We start from the raw sequence: 9,983 nt of genomic DNA, 5'->3' as shown, positions 1-9,983 counted from the left end.
CCAGCTGCTAGGTAATGAGCTTGTTTTGGGCCAACAGAGCATCTACATTGTTTAGCTCCATTACTCCTCTTGTGTTCCCTCTTTCGGAAGCATAGAAGTAGTCGTTCTCTGCTACTGTTTCAATAACATCTATGGCTTCCTCAATAGTCTTCTTCTTGTTCAAAGATCCTCCGGGTGAATGGTCTACGGCCTTCTTTGTCTCATAAGAGAGTCCTTCATAGAAAATGTGTAGCTGCACCCATTCGTTGAACATGTCAGGTGGACACCTCCTTGTTAAGTCCTTGAACCTCTCCCATGCTTCATATAGAGTCTCACCATCTTGTTGCCTGAAAGTTTGGACCTCAGCTCTCAGCCTATTGATTCGTTGAGGAGGGTAAAATCTTGCTAAAAATTTGTTCATCACGTCTTCCCAAGTTGTCAAGCTTTCCCTTGGGAAGGATTCCAGCCACTTGGCTGCTTTGTCCCTAAGTGAGAATGGAAATAGGAGCAGTCTATAGGCGTCAGGATGAACACCATTAGACTTCACTGTGTCACATATTCTCAGGGAGGTGGTCAAATGTTGATTGGGGTCTTCTTGAACACCTCCTCCAAATGAGCAGTTGTTCTGAACAAGGGTGATGAGCTGTGGTTTAAGTTCAAAGTTGTTGGCATGGATTGTTGGCTTTTGGATGCTACTTCCACAATTGCCTGGGTTTGGATTGATGTAAAAACCCAAAACTCTTCTATCCTCTCCAGCATGATTTGCTCTACCTCCTCTCCCATGGTTGTGATCCTCTTCTTCATGATGGTTTTCCATGTTGTCTTCCATGTTTGTTTCAAAGAATTCCTCTTCTTCCTCAGCACCAACCACTTTCTTTCCTCTTGCCTCCCTCCTTAATCTAAGGAAGGTCCTCTCAGGTTCAGAATCGAAGGAAGTTGAAGCCCCGCTTCTTCTCCCTATCATACAACCATCAAGTGCAAGCAAGAAAAGATAGGTGCAGAAAGTATTTGTGTCAGAATTACTGTTAGTTGTGGGTGATGCAATATATCAAATAGTTAGTGGGTTAGCAAACAGAATTGAAAATAACAAAGTAAAACAAAAGAGTAGAGGGGGAAGGGAAGAAGTTTAACAAAAACAAAAAGTAAATCACTCAAACAGAAAATAAAATTCACAAAAATAAAAATGCTCAATCCAGTGATCTTCCAATTTAATCATTGTTGATGCACAATCAATTACCGGCAACGGCGCCATAAACTTGATGCACGGAAAACTTGTCTCTCAACAAATCTCCTTTCGGCAAGTGTACCGAATTTGTCGTTAAGTAAAAACTCACAATAGAGTGAGGTCGAATCCCACAGGGATTAATTGATCAAGCAACTTTAATGAGAAGAATGTTTTAGTTGAGCGAATCCAGAATTTGGGTTGAGAGTTGCAGAAAATAAAATGGCGGGAATGTAAATAATAGAAAAGTAAATGCTAGAATTAAAGGACTGGAAGTAAATGATTGAAAATAAATTGCAGAATTGTAAATGGGAATGAGGATTTGCTCATAAAAGTAAATGGCAGAAATTAAAGAGAATGGGTAAGATTAGAGATGAGGAGTTCATTGGGCTTAGGAGATGTTGCAATTCTCCGGATCAAGTTCATTTTCATCTCTTCCTCAATCAATGCACTCATTGATCTCCTTGGCAATCTTAAGTGATTGAATTACAATTTCTTGCAATTCAATCTCTCAAATCTTGATCAATAGCCAATTCCTTGGTCAATTGCTCATGAGAAGAGATGAAGTATGGTCACTGATTATACCACATGCATTTCCCAAATCAAGAATTGAGAGGGTTATAGTCACATACGCATCCAAACCCAATTTGGTCCAGCATGAGAAAGCATTTCTAGCTTGATCTCTTCATTCCTCTTTCAAGGTTCAAAAGAGATCCAAGTTTGAATAGCTTCTCTTCCAAGATAACTACTCAATGGGATGAAGATCGAAAGCTTTCAAGTAAAATCAAGAGAAAAGATGGAAGAAGAATAATGAAAATTAGTATTGATCCATCAAATTACAACAGAGCTCCCTAACCCAATGAAAGGGGTTTAGTTGTTCATAGCTCTTGAAAATGAAAATAAAGATGGAGAATACATCATAGAACTAGAAATTACAGAGAAAGTAAAATACAGAGAGTAATTCTCTTTTTCCAACTTTTAGAACTCCCTTAACAATTCAAAGCTACTCCTATATATACTACTCTTCTCAGCTTCTAGTTTGCTCTTCAAGTCTTGGGCCTTTGGATCTTGAGTTTGAAGCAGTTCTTTTCTTCATTTGGGCTTGGCTTTACTTGCAGAGAGAAAGTGCTAAGTGGGCAGAGATTTTAGCTCAGGGCGTTAGGGGTGTTAACATTTAGTGAAAGTATAAGTTCGAGAACGTTAGTGACACTTAACATTTTCACTAACGTTCCAATGTACCCCTTTGCCTCACGTTAGAACCCATGTTAACTAGGTTAACGTGGCTTCTAACGTGGCCTTGCCAAACTTCGAGAATGTTAGTGACACTCAACATTGTCACTAACGTTCCAGTGTGTCCCTATTTGCTTCACGTTAAAGCCCACGTTAACTAGGTTAACGTGGCTTCTAACGTGGCCTTGCCAAATTTCGAGAATGTTAGTGACACTCAACATTGTCACTAACGTTCCAATGTGCCCCTAGATCTCACGTTAGAGTCCACGTTAACTAGGTTAATGTGGCTTCTAACGTGGCTATTCTTAGCCATCCCAGCATTAGTGACAATGTTGAGTGTCACTAACGTTGGCTCATCATTCATTCCTCATCGTTAGATTCCACGTTAACTAAGTTAACGTGGCTCCTTCGGGGGTTGTGTGGTTGCTTCCAACGTTAGTGACAATGTCGAGTGTCACTAACGTTGTCGACAACTCTCACTTCTCACGTTAGCTCCCACGTTAACCAAGTTAACGTGGGAGTTAACGTGGTGTGTTGCATCCTTAGGCCAACGTTAGTGACAATGTTGAATGTCACTAACGTTGGCTTCTCTTCCCCCTTTAACGTTAGAGGCCACGTTAACTAGGTTAACGTGGGCTCTAACGTGGCCACTCATGAGTGTTTGCCAACGTTAGTGACAATGTTAAGTGTCACTAACGTTGGCTCAACTTCCCTTCTCCACGTTAGAGTGCACGTTGACTTAGTTAACGTGACTCTTAACATGGGCAATGATGGCTTTGAGAGTATTATTGGCAATCACTTTTCTCATTAACCTTGCAAGTTACCTCCCTTTCCTTGCTTCCTTTGGTCCTGAAATCAAGCAATAGAGTGCATCAAAGTTCTAGTCCAAGTCATGGGTAATGCAGCATACAATTTGTCACTAAATTCATGCAAAATCCTCAAGAAATAATGTAAAATGCACAATGTATGCTTGAATCAAGGTGTAGGTGAATATCTACCCAAAACTAGCTTATTTCCTAAAGAAATGCATGAAACTACCCTAAAAACAGTAAAGAAAAGGTCAGTGAAACTGGCCAAGATGCCCTGGCATCAGCGGGGCTAGTAGCTTTTTGCTTCCGAACAGTTTTGGCATCTCACTTTATCCATTGAAGCTCAGAATGATTGGCATCTATAGGAACTCAATATTCAGATAGTGTTATTGATTCTCCTAGTTCAGTATGTTGATTCTTGAAACAGCTACTTTTATGAGTCTTGGCCGTGGCCCTAAGCACTTTGTTTTCCAGTATTACCACCGGATACATAAATGCCACAGACACATAATTGGGTGAACCTTTTCAGATTGTGACTCAGCTTTGCTAAAGCCCCCAATTAGAGGTGTCCAGGGTTCTTAAGCACACTCTTCTCTTTGCTTCGGACCTTGACTTTAACCGCTCAGTCTCAAGTTTTCACTTGACACCTTCACGCCACAAGCACATGGTTAGGGACAGCTTGGATTAGCCACTTAGACCAGGATTTGATTTCCTTAGGCCCTCCTATCCACTGATGCTCGAAGCCTTGGATCCTTTTTATTACCCTTGCCTTTTAGTTTTAAGGGTTATTGGCTTTTTCTGCTTGCTTTTTTTTTTGCAAGCTTTGTATTCACTGCTTTTTCTTGCTTCAAGAATCATTTTTATGATTTTTCAGATTACCAATAAGCGTATAAAATATCCGCTCATCAAGAGCATTGAGAACATTGGGGTTAACAACATTATTGTTGTTCAGCTCCATAATGACCTCTTCAGATTTCTTCTCAAAATTATCTTTGAGATTCTCAGCAGCCTTGTAAGCTCTAGCCTGTGTAAATGCATCCTAAAAGTTATCTCAATCTCAGGATCAAAGTCAAGAAGAGGTTCCTTATTTCTGATCCTGCTCATAAACAAACGAAAAATAAGAAAAAGTGGGAATCTTTACGTTACGGTAAAGAGAATTCCGAGTGAGGTAACCTGAGTAAAGGAAATAAAATAAAGTAAACTGAATAAATAACACTAAAATTTCAAAAATTAATAAATAGAAATAAGCTACCAATTTCGAAAATAATGAAAGAAAAAAATAATTAGGAAAAACAAAATAAAACAACTAAAGGGACACCAAACTTAAGTTTAGAAATTAAGGGAAATTTTTTTAAATAATTTAAAGCTAATTTTTGAAAATTCAAAGAAAGAAATTAAACAAAATTAAAGCGAAAACGTCTAATCTAAGCAATCAAACAACGGATAGTTGTCAATCATAGTCAATCCCCGGCAACGGCACTAAAAACATGGTGCAGATTTAGAATCCCACAATTGAACCGGCAAGTGCACTGGGTCGTACGAAGTAATACCTCAGGTGAGTGAGGGTCGATCCCACGAGGATTGATGGACCAAGCAACAATAGTTGAGTAATTCACTTAGTCAGATAAATAGAAAAGAGTGTTTTGGATTCAAATGCATTAAACAGTACTTAGAGAAATTAAGAAAGCAATCAGTAAACAGGTTGTGAAGATTATATGAGAAAATAGTTAAAGTTTTAGAGATATTTATTTTTTCGGATTAATGGTTCTTATCAATTACTTTAATCATGCAAGATTCAATTTATGGGAAACTTTAATTAATTAAACCCTAATTCCTTAGTGATTTAGCCTCCTCTAACCTAATCAACCGCCAATTCCTTGATCACTTAATTAAGATTAAAGGTTTAGGTCCAATTCTAGTTTATTAGCCATATAAACCCTAATTACCCAAATATAAGATAATTATATACCACGTATCATGTTAAGTCCAGGAAATTAGTGATTTAGGAGGAGTTACTTTCAAGCTGTTATTCAAGTGAGTTAACTTTTTCAAGAATCAACAAGAATTCATGTAGAAAAAGAGCTATCGTCCAATAAACTCAAATTCATAAGATGAAGAACAAAAGTAATCCTTGAATATAAATAAGTGCATTGGTTGAAAGTATAATGACAATAATATTAATCCATAGAATAAACAGAGCTCCTAACCTTAACAATGGAGGTTTAGTTACTCATGGTTTAGAGAAAAACTAGGATTCCCAAAAGTGTGTAGAGTGTAGAATGAGGTAGAGAGAGAAGAAGAAGCCCGAAGGGTTGAATCTTTTTCCTTTTTATATCTAACCTCATTGATTTGAAAAATAAAATAAAATATATAAAATAAAATAATATCTAAACCTAAAAGATTGTGTTTTGTACTAACAACAAATAAAAGAAATAAAAATAAAACTAATTATTATTGAAATCTTCAACCGGTGAAGCCCTTTCCTTGAAGTCCAAAACGCGATGCTGGCGCTAAACACCAGGCTCAGCGTTTAGCGCCGCTGAGGAAGAGAGTTTTGCGTGTGTTACGGTCTTCCTGGTGCTAAAAGCCAAGCTCGGCATTTAGCGCCTGCCCGTCAGAGACCTTGCACGCCACACCAGACGCTAGGCGCCAAACGTCCAGTAGTGGCGTTTAGTGCCAGCTTGGCAGCTTCACATTTCTTCCTTTCCTTCTGCACGAACTATGCCAAACTCGCCCAGATATTTCCTGAAATAAGTAAAACCATAATGCTCCTCAAAGTAGCATCCAAACAGGCTTCAAACATTATAATCTCAATAAAACTTAATAAACTGATATAAAAAATAATAAGAAAATATAGAAAAGATGCTCACACATCACTAGGCTCAAGGTGCAAAGCACCCTCCCCAAAAAAAGCTAAGTTGCAAGGCTCTGAGCATCAATGGTTGAGATTTCAACTATATGCTTGTGGTGCGACCGTGTCAAGGAGAGACTTGAGTCACTAGATCCGCGGGGTGCTTTATCACCCGGTAACTTGGACCAATTGATTTGGGATTACCGATTGAAAGCTCACTATCAAGAGTTGCTTTGAGACGGAGCATTGATGCCAGGGCATTTTGGCCAGTTTCACTGACCTTTTCTTTACTGTTTTTAGGGTAGTTTCATGCATTTTCTTAGAAAATAAGCTTGTTTTGGGTGGATATTCACTTACATCTTGATTCAAGCATACATTGTGCACTTTACATGATTTCATGAGAATTTTGCATGAATTATATGACAAATTGGATGATGCATGTCTCATGACTTGGATTAGAACTTTGATGCACTTTGTTGCTTGATTTCAGGACAAAGGAAGCAAAGAAGAACCACGTTAGCAGCCACGTTATTCTAACTAACGTGACCTCTAACGTGGAATGGGAGCTAGCTTGCAACGTTAATGAGAAAAGTAATCGCCAATAACGCCCTCGAAGCCATCATAGCCCACGTTAAGAGTCACGTTAACTAAGTTAACGTGAACTCTAACTTGGAAGAAGAAAACAAGGCCAACGTTAGTGACAAAGGTGAGTGTCACTAACGTTGGACCAAGCTCATAATTGGCCACGTTAGTTGCCACGTTAACTTAGTTAACGTGGACTCTAACGTTGGGAAGCAAAAGAGAAGCCAACGTTAGTGACACTCACCTTTGTCACTAACGTTGGCCAAGCCACAATGAGCCACGTTAGTTGCCACGTTAACTTAGTTAACGTGGAAGCTAACGTGGAGAAAGCAAGTGATCGCCAACGTTAGTGACACTTACCTTTGTCACTAACGTTGGGGTGAACCACCACAAGCCACTATGAGCAACGTTAACTCCCACGTTAACTTAGTTAACGTGGATAAGAGAGATGATGAGCCAACGTTAGTGACACTCACCTTTGTCACTATCGTTGGAGATAGCTATCATTACTACGTTAGAAGCCACGTTAACTTAGTTAACGTGGACTCTAACGTGGGAAGTAGGGGCATATTGGAACGTTAGTGATAAAGGTAAGTGTCACTAATGTTCTCAAAAAAGTGGCAAGCCTACGTTAAGAGTCACGTTAGCTACTCTAACGTGAACTCTAACGTAGGGAGAAGGGAGGACTCTCCACGTTATTGGAAAAGGTAAGTCCCAATAATGTGTGCGAAGGACCAATAGGTAATGTTAGTGGTCACGTTGGTGCCACTAACGTTGAAGTTAACGTTGATCATCCTTGGGTTGGGAACGTTAGTGAAAAAGGTGATTGTCACTAACGTTCTCGAACCCACACTTTCACTTAACGTTGACACCACTAACGTCCTAAGCCAAAGTCCCTGCCTACTTCACATTTTCTCTTTGTAAGCAAAGCTAAGCCCAATGAAGAGGATAACTGCTTCAAACTCAAGATCCAGAGGCCCATACCCAAGACTTGAAGAGCCAACTAGAAGATCAGAAGAGTAGTATATATAGGAGTAGTTTTGAATTAGAAAAGAGGGGAGAGTTGGAAACTTTGGAGAGCTTTTGGCATTAGAGAACTACTCTCTGTATTTTGCTTTCTCTGCACTTCTAGTTTTACTTTCATGATGTATTTTCCATCTTTGTTATCATTTCTCAGAGCTATGAACAACTAAACCCCTTTCATTGGGTTAGGGAGCTCTGTTGTAATTCGATGGATCAATTTTAGTTTTCATTATTCTTCTTCTATCTTTTCTCTTGATTTCACTAGAAAGCTTTCAATCTTCATCCAATTGGGTAGTTATCTTGGAAAAAAAGCTATTCATACTTGGATCTCTTCTGAACCTTGGAAGAGGAATCAAGAGATCATGCTAGAAATGCTTTCTCATGCTGGACCAAATCGGGGTTGGATGGATATGGTGACTATAATCCTACCAACACTTGATTTGGGAATGCATGTGGTATAATCAGTGACCATACTTCATCTCTTCTCATGAGCAATTGACCAAGGAATTGGCTATTGATCAAGATTTGAGAGATTGAATTATCAAGGAATTAGAATTCGATCTCTTAAGATTGCCAAGGAGATCAATGAATGCATTGATTGAGGAAGAGATGAAAATGAACTTGATCCGGAGAATGCAACATCTCCTAAACCCAATGAATTCCCCATTTCTAATCTTACCCATTCTCTTTAATTTCTGCCATTTACTTTTATGAGCATCTCCCCATTTCCCATTTAAGATTCTGCAATTTACTTTTCACCATTTACATTCAACTCTTTATTTCTAGAATTTTCTTTTTCTGCTATTTACCTTCCCGCCATTTAATTTTCTGCAAATCTCAAATCAAATTCTACTTCGCTCAACTAGACCATTCCTCTAATTAATGTTGCTTGACCAATCAATCTCTGTGGGATTCGACTTCACTCTTTTGTGAGATTTTACTTGATGACAATTCGGTACACTTGCCGAAGGAAATTTGTTACGAGACAAGTTTCCGCGCATCAAGTTTATGACGCTGTTGCCGGGGATTGATTTTGTATCAACAATGATTAAGTTGGAGGATAACTAGATTGAGCATTTTTAATTTTGCTGATTTAAATTTCTGTTTGAGTAATTTACTTTCAGTTTTAGTTGTTTTCTTCCCCTCCCCCTAACTCCCTTATTCTAGTTGTTTACAATCTATTTCACTAACCCACTAACTGTTTGATATATTGCATCACTCACACTAACAACATTTCTAACAAGAATAGTTCCTGCATCTATTTCCTTGCTTGTGCCTTGTTGGTTGTATGACAGGGAGAAGAAGCGAGGCTTCAACTTCCTTTGATTCTGAACCTGAGAGGACCTTCCTTAGATTAAGGAGGGAAGCAAGAGGAAAAAGGGTAGTTGGTGCTGAGGAAAAAGATGAATACTTTGAACCAAACATGGAGGAGAATATGGAGAACTATCATGAAGAAAAAGCTCACAACCATGGCATAGAAGGTCTAGCAAATTGTGCTGGGCAAGAGAGAAGAGTTCTAGGCTCTTACATCAATCCAAACCCAGGAAACTGTGGAAGTAGCATCCAAAAGCCAACCATACATGCCAACAACTTTGAACTGAAGCCACAACTCATCACTCTTGTTCAGAACAATTGTTCATTCGGAGGAGGCATCCAAGAAGACCCCAATGAACATCTAACCACATTTCTGAGGATATGCGATACTGTGAAGTCTAATGGTGTTCATCCTGACACCTATAGGATGCTCCTATTTCCATTCTCACTCAAGGACAAAGCAGCTAAGTGGCTGGAGTCTTTCCCGAAGGAGTGTTTGACAACCTGGGAAGATGTGGTGAATAAATTCTTGGCAAGATTTTACCCTCCTCAACGAATCAATAGGTTAAGAGCTGAGGTCCAAACTTTCAGGCAACAAGATGGTGAGACTCTTTATGAAGCATGGGAGAGGTTTAAGGATCTGACAAGGAGGTGTCCACCAGATATGTTCAATGAATGGGTGCAGCTACACATTTTCTATGAAGGACTTTCCTATGAATCAAAGAAAGCAGTGGACCATTAATCCGGAGGATCTTTGAACAAGAAGAAGACTATTGAAGAAGCCATAGATGTCATTGAAACTGTAGCAGAGAATGACTATTTCTATGCTTTTGAAAGAGGCAACACTAGAGGAGTGATAGAGCTAAACAATGTGGATGCACTACTGGCTCAAAACAAGCTCATTACCAAGCAGCTAGCTGACCTCACCAAGAAGATGGAGAGGAACTAAGTAGCAGCAATTACCACCTCATCG

At 39.1% G+C, this 9,983-nt stretch overlaps 2 non-coding genes across 2 annotated transcripts; one reads left to right on the top strand and one right to left on the bottom strand.

The window, feature by feature from the left end:
* Positions 1–251: 251 nt before the first annotated feature.
* Positions 252–355, top strand: LOC148547919 (small nucleolar RNA R71). The gene has a single exon (XR_015898756.1). It is a non-coding gene; the product is annotated as a small nucleolar RNA R71 (small nucleolar RNA).
* A 9,217-nt stretch (positions 356–9,572) lies between these two features.
* On the bottom strand, positions 9,573–9,679 carry LOC148547918 (small nucleolar RNA R71). The gene has a single exon (XR_015897772.1). It is a non-coding gene; the product is annotated as a small nucleolar RNA R71 (small nucleolar RNA).
* Between the last annotated feature and the right edge of the window lie 304 nt (positions 9,680–9,983).

This window comes from Arachis ipaensis, chromosome B8, assembly GCF_059453495.1.
Source record: "Arachis ipaensis isolate K30076 ecotype BB chromosome B8, ASM5945349v1, whole genome shotgun sequence".
Classification (NCBI taxonomy): domain Eukaryota; kingdom Viridiplantae; phylum Streptophyta; class Magnoliopsida; order Fabales; family Fabaceae; genus Arachis; species Arachis ipaensis.
Note: the sequence above shows the minus strand (reverse complement) of the source record. Positions and strands in the feature narration are given on the sequence as shown.